At 37.5% G+C, this 8,644-nt stretch overlaps 1 pseudogene; it reads left to right on the forward strand.

Annotated features, from left to right (window-relative positions):
- The first annotated feature begins 4,204 nt into the window (after positions 1–4,204).
- LOC120144001 lies at positions 4,205–7,646 on the forward strand (annotated as a pseudogene).
- Positions 7,647–8,644: the final 998 nt, after the last annotated feature.

Below are 8,644 nucleotides of genomic sequence, written 5' to 3' on the forward strand. Positions count from 1 at the left end.
TTTAACAAAACCTTTTGGAGGTGGGGACCAAGGAAACACGGTTGAAAACCCGATAAGAATGGGATGAGTAGGAATCCACTATGGACGGGTCAGCAATAATATCATCCTTGGAAATACTAACATGAGTTTCCTTAGCTAGAAACCATGAAGCAAGCCTGCACCTTGCAAGAAAGAAAATCTCTGCTCGATCAAGCTTCCCCTCCTTCAAACACAATAAAATTCCTGGTCTCCAAATTGTCCATAGAACAGCTCCAGGAATGAATGGCCAGATAGAGAGTTGGACTTCAAGTCATTCCAAGCCAATAGGAATCTTTTAGCCTCTGTGAAAAACCGATTGAAAATTCCAATATCCCAAGAATTTCATCCAAATTGGCCAAACAAACGAACATGAAAAATAAATGCGATGAAGACTCCTCTTCAAGATTACAGAAAGAACACAAATATCATTATGCCCTGAACACCTCTCTTAACCAGAGCTGTCTTGACCGCCAACTTCTTTAATATAACTTGCCAAAGAAAAGTCTCAACTCTTGGAGGCAACAGACCCCTCCAAACATTAGACTTCCAAAATTTAGCTTCCTCTGAATCGGGAGAACCCGAATAAGATAGGTTGACACATGATTTCACTGTATAAACCCCTTCCCCATTCCCTTCCAAAACAATCCATCAGTGGCATCAGCAGAAATAGAGAAATCAGATCACAACCATCAAATTTGCCCATTGCTCAAATTCCAGTCATTCAACTCTCTCCTCAACTGAACGTTCCAAATCCAACCCTTGAACTGAACTCCCCAAACTGAGTTAATCTTCCTTCTTTATTTACTGCAATAGAAAATATTCTAGGGAACAATACCATCAACGGATGATCCATAGTCCAATTGTCTTGCCAAAACCGAATGCTCCTCCCATTGCCAATTTAAAGCTATATTTACCTCTGATACTACACAGCCCAACGAATCAGCATTATAATGGTTTCTCACCATATCTCTCCACATCCAGGATAGTTAGGAGAGACTTTACTGTCAAACTGCATCAAGGAAGGATCCAATTTATATTTGATGCAGAGCAATTCCCTCCAAACCGCCTCCCTCTCAATAGCAAACCTCCAAGCCCATTTTTCCATGAGTGCCCTATTCACCACCTTTAAATTAGGAACCCCCAATCCTCCTTCAATTTTAGGTTTACAACATCGGACCAGCTTACCCAATGTATCCTCTTTCTCCCATCACCACCTCCCCACAAAAAATTTGACATGAGAATTTAGAGTCTTGTAAACTGATGCTGGAACCTTGAACATTGACAAAAAGTAAATAGGGTGAGCATAGCACTGATTAATTAGCCTGCCTGCCAGTGACAGAGAGGAGCCTTTCCATCCGCCAGCCTCTTATTAAAGCTTTGAACCACTGGATCCCATAGGATGTTGGAGTTCCTATGTGGACCTAGAGGGAGTCCCAAATATTCTGAGGAAAAAGAGCCCACTGAACATCCAATCATAGATGCCCAACCCTTAATTCCTCTTCCTTTAAGTTCACTCCAAATAATTTACACTTCTTTAAATTCAGCTGTAGACCAGAAATAATTTCAAACACCCGAAGAACCCTCTTTACATTCAAGATCTGTTTTTTTCGACGCCCCACAGAACGTAATAAGGTCGTCAGCAAATTGCAAATGGGTTAAATTAAAATTCCTCTCCTCCTTTCTAATGACCAGACCCGAAAAGAGCCCTCGTGAAACAGCCTTCGCTATTAAAAGATTCAATAGTTCCCCAACTATATTGAACAACAATGGAGACAAGGAACAGCCCTGCCGAAGACCCCTCGCCATAGGAATTTCCTCATTGGGACTCCGTTCACCAAAACTGAAACAGTCGCTGAAGTGACACATTTCGAAATCCAACCTATCCATCTAGAACCAAAGCCCATTTCCTTCATTATTCTGAACAAAATAGGCCAGTCAAGAGTATCATATGCCTTCTTGAAATCAGCCTTAAAAACACACCCTTTCAAACCATTCTTCCTCCAAAAGTCAATCCCTTCATTGCTATAAGAGAACAGTCCAGGATTTGCCGACCGGATAAAAGCGAATTGACTTGGACTGATCAAATCTGAAATGCAGCTCCTAAGTCTTCTTGACAGACATTTCGATAGTATCTTATACAATCCACCAACAAGGCTTATAGGTCTAAAATCGTCCAGTCCACCAATGTTAGAAATCTTAGGAATAAGAGTGATGAAAGTGTGATTTACACCATGTTCCCATTCCTTCCCCAAGTAAAAATCATGAAAGAATTTCATAATATCTACCTTCAGGACCTGCCAAAACCTCTTAAAAAATCCCAAATTAAAGCCATCAGGACCCGGAGCTTTGTTGCTGCCACAAGATTTCACCACTTCCCACACTTCCTCCTCAGAAAACTCCTGTTCTAAGAACTGCTTCTGCTCCAAAAAAATTCTGGGAAAATCCAGATTCAAATCATCAAGCTCTAGAGTAGTTCGTTCATTATAGATCTTAAAAAAATACTCTTTAACTATGGCCTTAATTGCCTTGGGTCTTCCACGTTTCCCCTTTGAAGTTTAAAGCAAGTAGAGCATTCCTTTTATTCCTAATCGTAGCACAAGTGTGGAAGTATTTAGTATTGCGATCCCCATCAACAATCCATTTAGTTCTCGAGTACTGAAACCAGATCTGCTCCTGAATCCTGTAAAGCTTCCACAATTCTGCTCTTAGATTCTTCAATTCAACTAATACCTCACTGTCAACCGTTCCTTGCTTCTGTTGAATATCATCCTCTATCAACGAAATTTTCTTCTCTAACTCAGAAATCAAAGCACCTGGATATTTCACTCTGTTCCCACCACTTCTTAATTGCATGTTTGGTGTTCCTCATCAGACTAAAAACGCCTGCCTCGTTCTGACTACCCTTACCACTCTGAAAGAAGAAACAACCAGATCCTCAAAACCCTCCTCATCCATCAAATAATTGAATAATCTAAAGGGTTTTCTGCCCCAGTCCACCCCTTTATTCTCCAGAACTATAGCATTATGATCTGACAAGGATCTTGGTAGAAGCGACTGCACAACGCCCGGAAACAGCTCTAGGAAGCGACAATCAACCAAAAAACGGTCCAATCTAACAAAGTGGGATTATCTTGGTTATTACACCAAGTGAACCTACCCCCGTTCAAAGGAAGATCAATCAAACCCGTATGGAGAATGAACTCATTAAAGATCTCCATTGAACTCCTACTTTGACCCCTTCCCAATTTCTCATCTTCTTGTAAATATACATTGAAATCCCCTCCGACACAAATGGGATAAGTCTGTCCACTAAGAAACTGCTTAATTCTTCAAAAAAACCAGATTTCTCCTCCTCCACTGATGGACCGTAGACATTGATGAAACCACACCCGGAATCAATACTCCGAAATTTACCGAAAGTAGCAATGAATCTCCTGCTAACAAACTGATTCTCCAGCTCAAAAACATTATCATCCCAACAACACAACAGGCCCCCCGCTGATCCAACTGAAGGAGATTCCAAAATTCCTTTAAGTTTATTAATTCCACTTCTCCTAAAAAAGACTTCCTAAATTTCTCAGTCTTAGTTTCTTGCAGCCAAAGAAAAGTAGGGTTAAAGTTGGAGAAAATTCTGAACAGCCCTCCTTTTCTCGTTTTTCCCCAAACCCCTAACATTCCATGAACATATTACTAGCTTTGTCATCATCAAAAAGGAAATAGGTGCAGACACACTCCTCAAACAACCAATCCTTTATTAACCCCATTTACGCCTTTCTCTAAAGCTATGATTTTATCCAAAAAGGCTTCTTTCCCTTCCTTAAAAGACACACCCAAAAGCTTGCTAACCTCCCAAGTTTCCACCGCTTCTTTCAACAGAATCGAAAAAGCTGAGGAGGATGCTGTATCAATGCTCACCTTGTCAAGGGCTTCACGATACAGGATCCTTTTAGTTCTTCTCTTCCTTCTAATCAGCAAACCAGATTTGGACTTTAGGCCACCACCTTCTGAAAAGTAACCTTCAATCTCCCTTCCTACACTCCCACCCCCATATCCTTTGTCAAGATAAGGATCAAGACTCCCCTCAGCAATGTTCTCTGCTGATAAACAGAGCTGAATATTCGTACTGGAATCAACATCTCTCCCTCTGCTTAACTACGGCATCCCCTGTTTCAGACGAGATGTTAATGCTGGTAAATGAAGAACCAAAATGTTAGCAGGGTTTCTAGTAAAGAATTAATCAGAAACTTAAGGTTCAAATGCAAGCCAAGAATCCAATCCAATTACAATTGATTTACAGCAACCCTTATCTGAAAGTTAGCAAGATAGGAGGATATTTGTGAAGTAGAGAAAGTTAAAAACTCTCTGATGATAAATTGAAGTTCCCTTTCAATGCAGCACATGTCATCTCCTTGGTCATACCATATCTTTCTAAGCATTCTGATATAATTCCATTATCATGCTTCTAGTCTTTAATTGATATTATCTTAAGAATAGTAATTCATCTTTTTTACCGCTTCATCATTCTGTGTATATTGTTATTCTTCTTTTATATAATGTACCCTTAATTTGATGAAGTTAAACATGCACAGATATACGACATCTGTGGTTCCGATTGGTGCCATGTTTGCAATGACTCTTTGGCTGGGAAACACTGCCTACCTGTATATCTGTCGCATTTGCACAAATGCTGAAGGCAATTAGTAAGTTGTCGAAATTCATTGAGCAAATTACACTTAATACCCATGTTCTTTTTGTTGAATTCCTTTTGGTCACACGTGCCATAAAAATTTATACTTAGCCCTGTGGTTGTTGCTGTTTGACTAGTGGGGTTATGCTGTCAAAAGATGGCATATACTGTGATGTTATCTGATTAGTTTCTGAAATAGAAGAGCATCACCTGCTTCAGTTTCTTGGCCCTTTTCTTGATTTTGAAGTGAAGCAAAATCTTGTTGTAGATAATGTGTAGGTGTATACGTACATATATCGGACTATTGATAAGGTTTTTTGTTTGATAGTACTAATAAGGTTATTTTTGCTACTCTATTCAAGTAGGGAGTGGTGACTTGTTGATAAGTCAAACAGTGAGAATTGTACTAGGTCAAGAGAAATGTTTTATATCTTTTTAGATGAAGTTAATTTTGCCCGAACCACCAAGGATTAACTGTTATTATCTCTATATTGAGTTTCAGATGGGTAACTAATGCCTGTATAAATTGAGTTGGTCTCAATGCTGCAACATTTTTTTTATTTTGTGAAAGATATTAGGCTGGTGATTAAAATCCTTGGCCAGATGGGTAACTAATACCATGTATTAGGGTCATGAATGTGCCAATAAATACATTTCTGTATATTACTGTTATTTAGATGGCAGGTAAGAAGATTGTAATATCAGTACTTTTCTTGAATGAGCTTTCAGTGCCAGTGGTTGTTTTCATCCTTGGAGTAGCAGCAGGACTGGAGGTAATGAGCTGCAGAATGCTTTTAATAATGTCAGTGATAAGTTTTGGTGTTCTGGTGGCTTCTTATGGAGAAATAAATATTAGCTGGATTGGAGTTGTTTACCAAATGGGTGGTGTTGTCGGAGAATCTTTAAGGCTTATATTCATGGAGATTCTGGTTAAGCGAAAGGGTCTCAAATTAAACCCTATATCTCTCATGTATTATGTTAGTCCTTGCAGGTACTTAATACAACATTCTTCTTATTTACCTTTATTCTCTTGGCAACATTCCATTTCTTCCCGTATATAAATTTAATTCCAGTTGGGATTGAAGGATCGTGTCTCTTGTGCAGTGCTCTTTGCCTGTTTATTCCTTGGCTCATTCTGGAGAAACCAAAAATGGATGCCCATGGGATGTGGAACCTTAAGCCTCTTGTGCTAACACTCAACTCTCTCTGCACATTTGCACTCAACTTGTCAGTTTTCCTAGTGATCTCGCACACTAGTGCTCTAACCATTCGTGTCGCTGGAGTTGTCAAGGATTGGGTGGTTGTTTTAGTATCTGCCCTACTCTTTGCAGATACAAAGTTGACAGCCATAAATTTACTTGGTTATGGCATCGGTAAGTATCGTAAAGTGAATTCTTTTTATATCTTCATCTCTTGTAACGAGCATTATCTATTACACCATTTTGAGGGAATAGTCTAAATCCAACAATCCATTCATATGGAGGGCAAGGATGTGGTTCAGCCTTTCTGGTTATTCTTAACAGTACCTTAGCAACAGCAGATGGTTTTAAGTATAAGCGAATTATAGAAATTTGAATTAGTTGATAGAAACAATGGATCTTTCAAGCATGGTGGAGCTAATCCATGGTTTTTCTGGACTGGCCTTGAATACTTATGCCTTAGATAAGCTAAACACTGCATCACTTCTCTTGTTCTTCAGAAGCTTATGCCATGGTATTGCTGGAATGTTTAGGAGTATTTATACCCCTTTATTTAACAAAGCTATGCAATCTGCATCACTGGTTTAAACTGTTCGTAGAGGTATCTGATGCTACGTGCTATTAGTGATTTACTCTGATGGGGTCTGTGAGCGCATATATATATTGGGGGAGAGCATTTATACTCACTTTTTATATTTATTTTCTCAGTTGGAATGAGACCCTAGACCCTAGAGAAAGCTAAGTGAAGTTGTGTTGTTGCAGTAAGGATGCACATAAGTCACAACTGAACTAACTAGTTTGATATTAAGGCCGACAACAACTTCAATAAATTTGATATGATAAGCTTAGTTAGTTCATTTTTTATTTACTTTATTTCTCTTAGTTGTAACTACCAACTGGTTTCTCCATATACTTTTAAGGACAAGAATCTCTTTTTCTTTTCCTGAGGTAATTTATGATCATGGAGGTTACCAGCTTAAGATAAAATCTTTTATAATTAGATGCATTTCTCACATACATAATCACCAAATTTCCTTGTGTTAATGTGTGGTTGCTTCGACTTTCAATGAAGTACCATAAGGCATTCATTTCATTATTGAAAATTGCATGGAGTTTAAATGGTACCGAAGTTCTGCTGTCAAAGACAGGTTCTTGGCTGGGCTTATCCTGATGCAGTCCTAGGGTTCATTATGGTTTTTTGTATTGTTATATATTTAGAGTAATTTCTAGCTTTTGTTGTGGCATTTTGAAGAAACCATCTGCTTCAGACATAAACTCTATCGGTCTTTCCTGTTTCTCCTATAATTTTTTTATATAATTATTATTATCATTATTTTGTGTAGCCATTGCTGGTGTGGCGGCATACAATAATCACAAGTTGAAGAGGGAAGCATCTCGGAATATATCTGACAACTCCCAAGATACCCTGACCATACCGACGACCACGTCATGTTCATTACAACATGAACAGATAGTAATATACAACACAAATCTGCCAAGATGATGTTGAAAGTAAAAAATAATTGCAAGCATGAGAGCTACCCAGAACCACCAGTTAATCTCATTGCCCCAACTTATTTCGGCATGTTCATTACACACCGCAGGCAAAACACACTACATCCGGACTTTTCAATTACAGATTTGCTGTAGTTTTAACTTGTTTTTCCATTGATTATGCAGCAGATTATTTGGGGCACTTGTTTCTGCCATTATCGCCCGTTATATTTGGAGAAAGTGTCCTCCTGGGATGAGGAAAAGTAAACTGTAAAGAAATACTTGGACTGTTTTAAACTAGTGTTACCATAATTTTTGCTTTTGCTGTCTTAAATGTAGTCTGCTTTACTGGATCGGATTTATAGTTTAAAATAATATTAAATACGAAAAAGATCTATATTTTGTCAAATTTTAATAGTTTTATTATTTTAAATACTAAATGGAATGTATTACTTTTACTAAATTAAAAAATACATCAAAATATTATCCTAACCTCTACCACTAAAATCTTGTCAGTAATTTTTAATATATGAAATAATAATAATCGGAAGCTTTGAAATCTATCTAAATATAATTTGTATTTGTAGCTTTCAATTTATATTTAAATATAGTTATTTTATTTATAATATTACCTTTAAATTTCATTTTTCTCTTAAGATTTAAGTAGCACATGAGAAAAGGAGAAATAGGTCTAATATCGCACTTAGAAAAAAAAATGAGGGTTCGGACACAGACTTTTAATTGGGAGTTTACGGTATTTATTATTGTGTTTAACAAACTCGTCACATTAAAGTGATAAATTTATCTAAATATGACGAGTTTACTTAAATAATTTTTTATTTAAATTCGTCACTTTAATATAAAAAATTTCAATAAAATATATTTTTATTAAAATTATCATTCTAACATGACAATTCTATACACAGCAACAAATATCATAAATCTTAGTTTAAAAGTCAAGAAATGACCATCCAGCTCAGTTGGTAGAGCACAAGGTTCTAAACCTTGAGGTCGTGGGATCAAGTCCCACGGAGGGCATTTTATAATTTGGAGGTCTCCTACGGAAGCTGCTCTCAACCTGGTGTTGGGGGCAGCCTACTATCTTACCTCCCCCTTACCCCATACATATGGGAAAAAAGGGACAGCCATTTTTTTTTTAGTTTAAAAGTCAAACTGTTATAATTCTCCTAAAAGAGGTTCAGAGGTTAGAGTTTACAGTATCAACTAATTTAGGAAAGGAAAAGAA

This window comes from Hibiscus syriacus, unplaced genomic scaffold (genome assembly GCF_006381635.1).
Source record: "Hibiscus syriacus cultivar Baekdansim isolate YM2019G1 unplaced genomic scaffold, ASM638163v2 tig00110865_pilon, whole genome shotgun sequence".
In the NCBI taxonomy this organism is placed as follows: Eukaryota; Viridiplantae; Streptophyta; class Magnoliopsida; order Malvales; family Malvaceae; genus Hibiscus; species Hibiscus syriacus.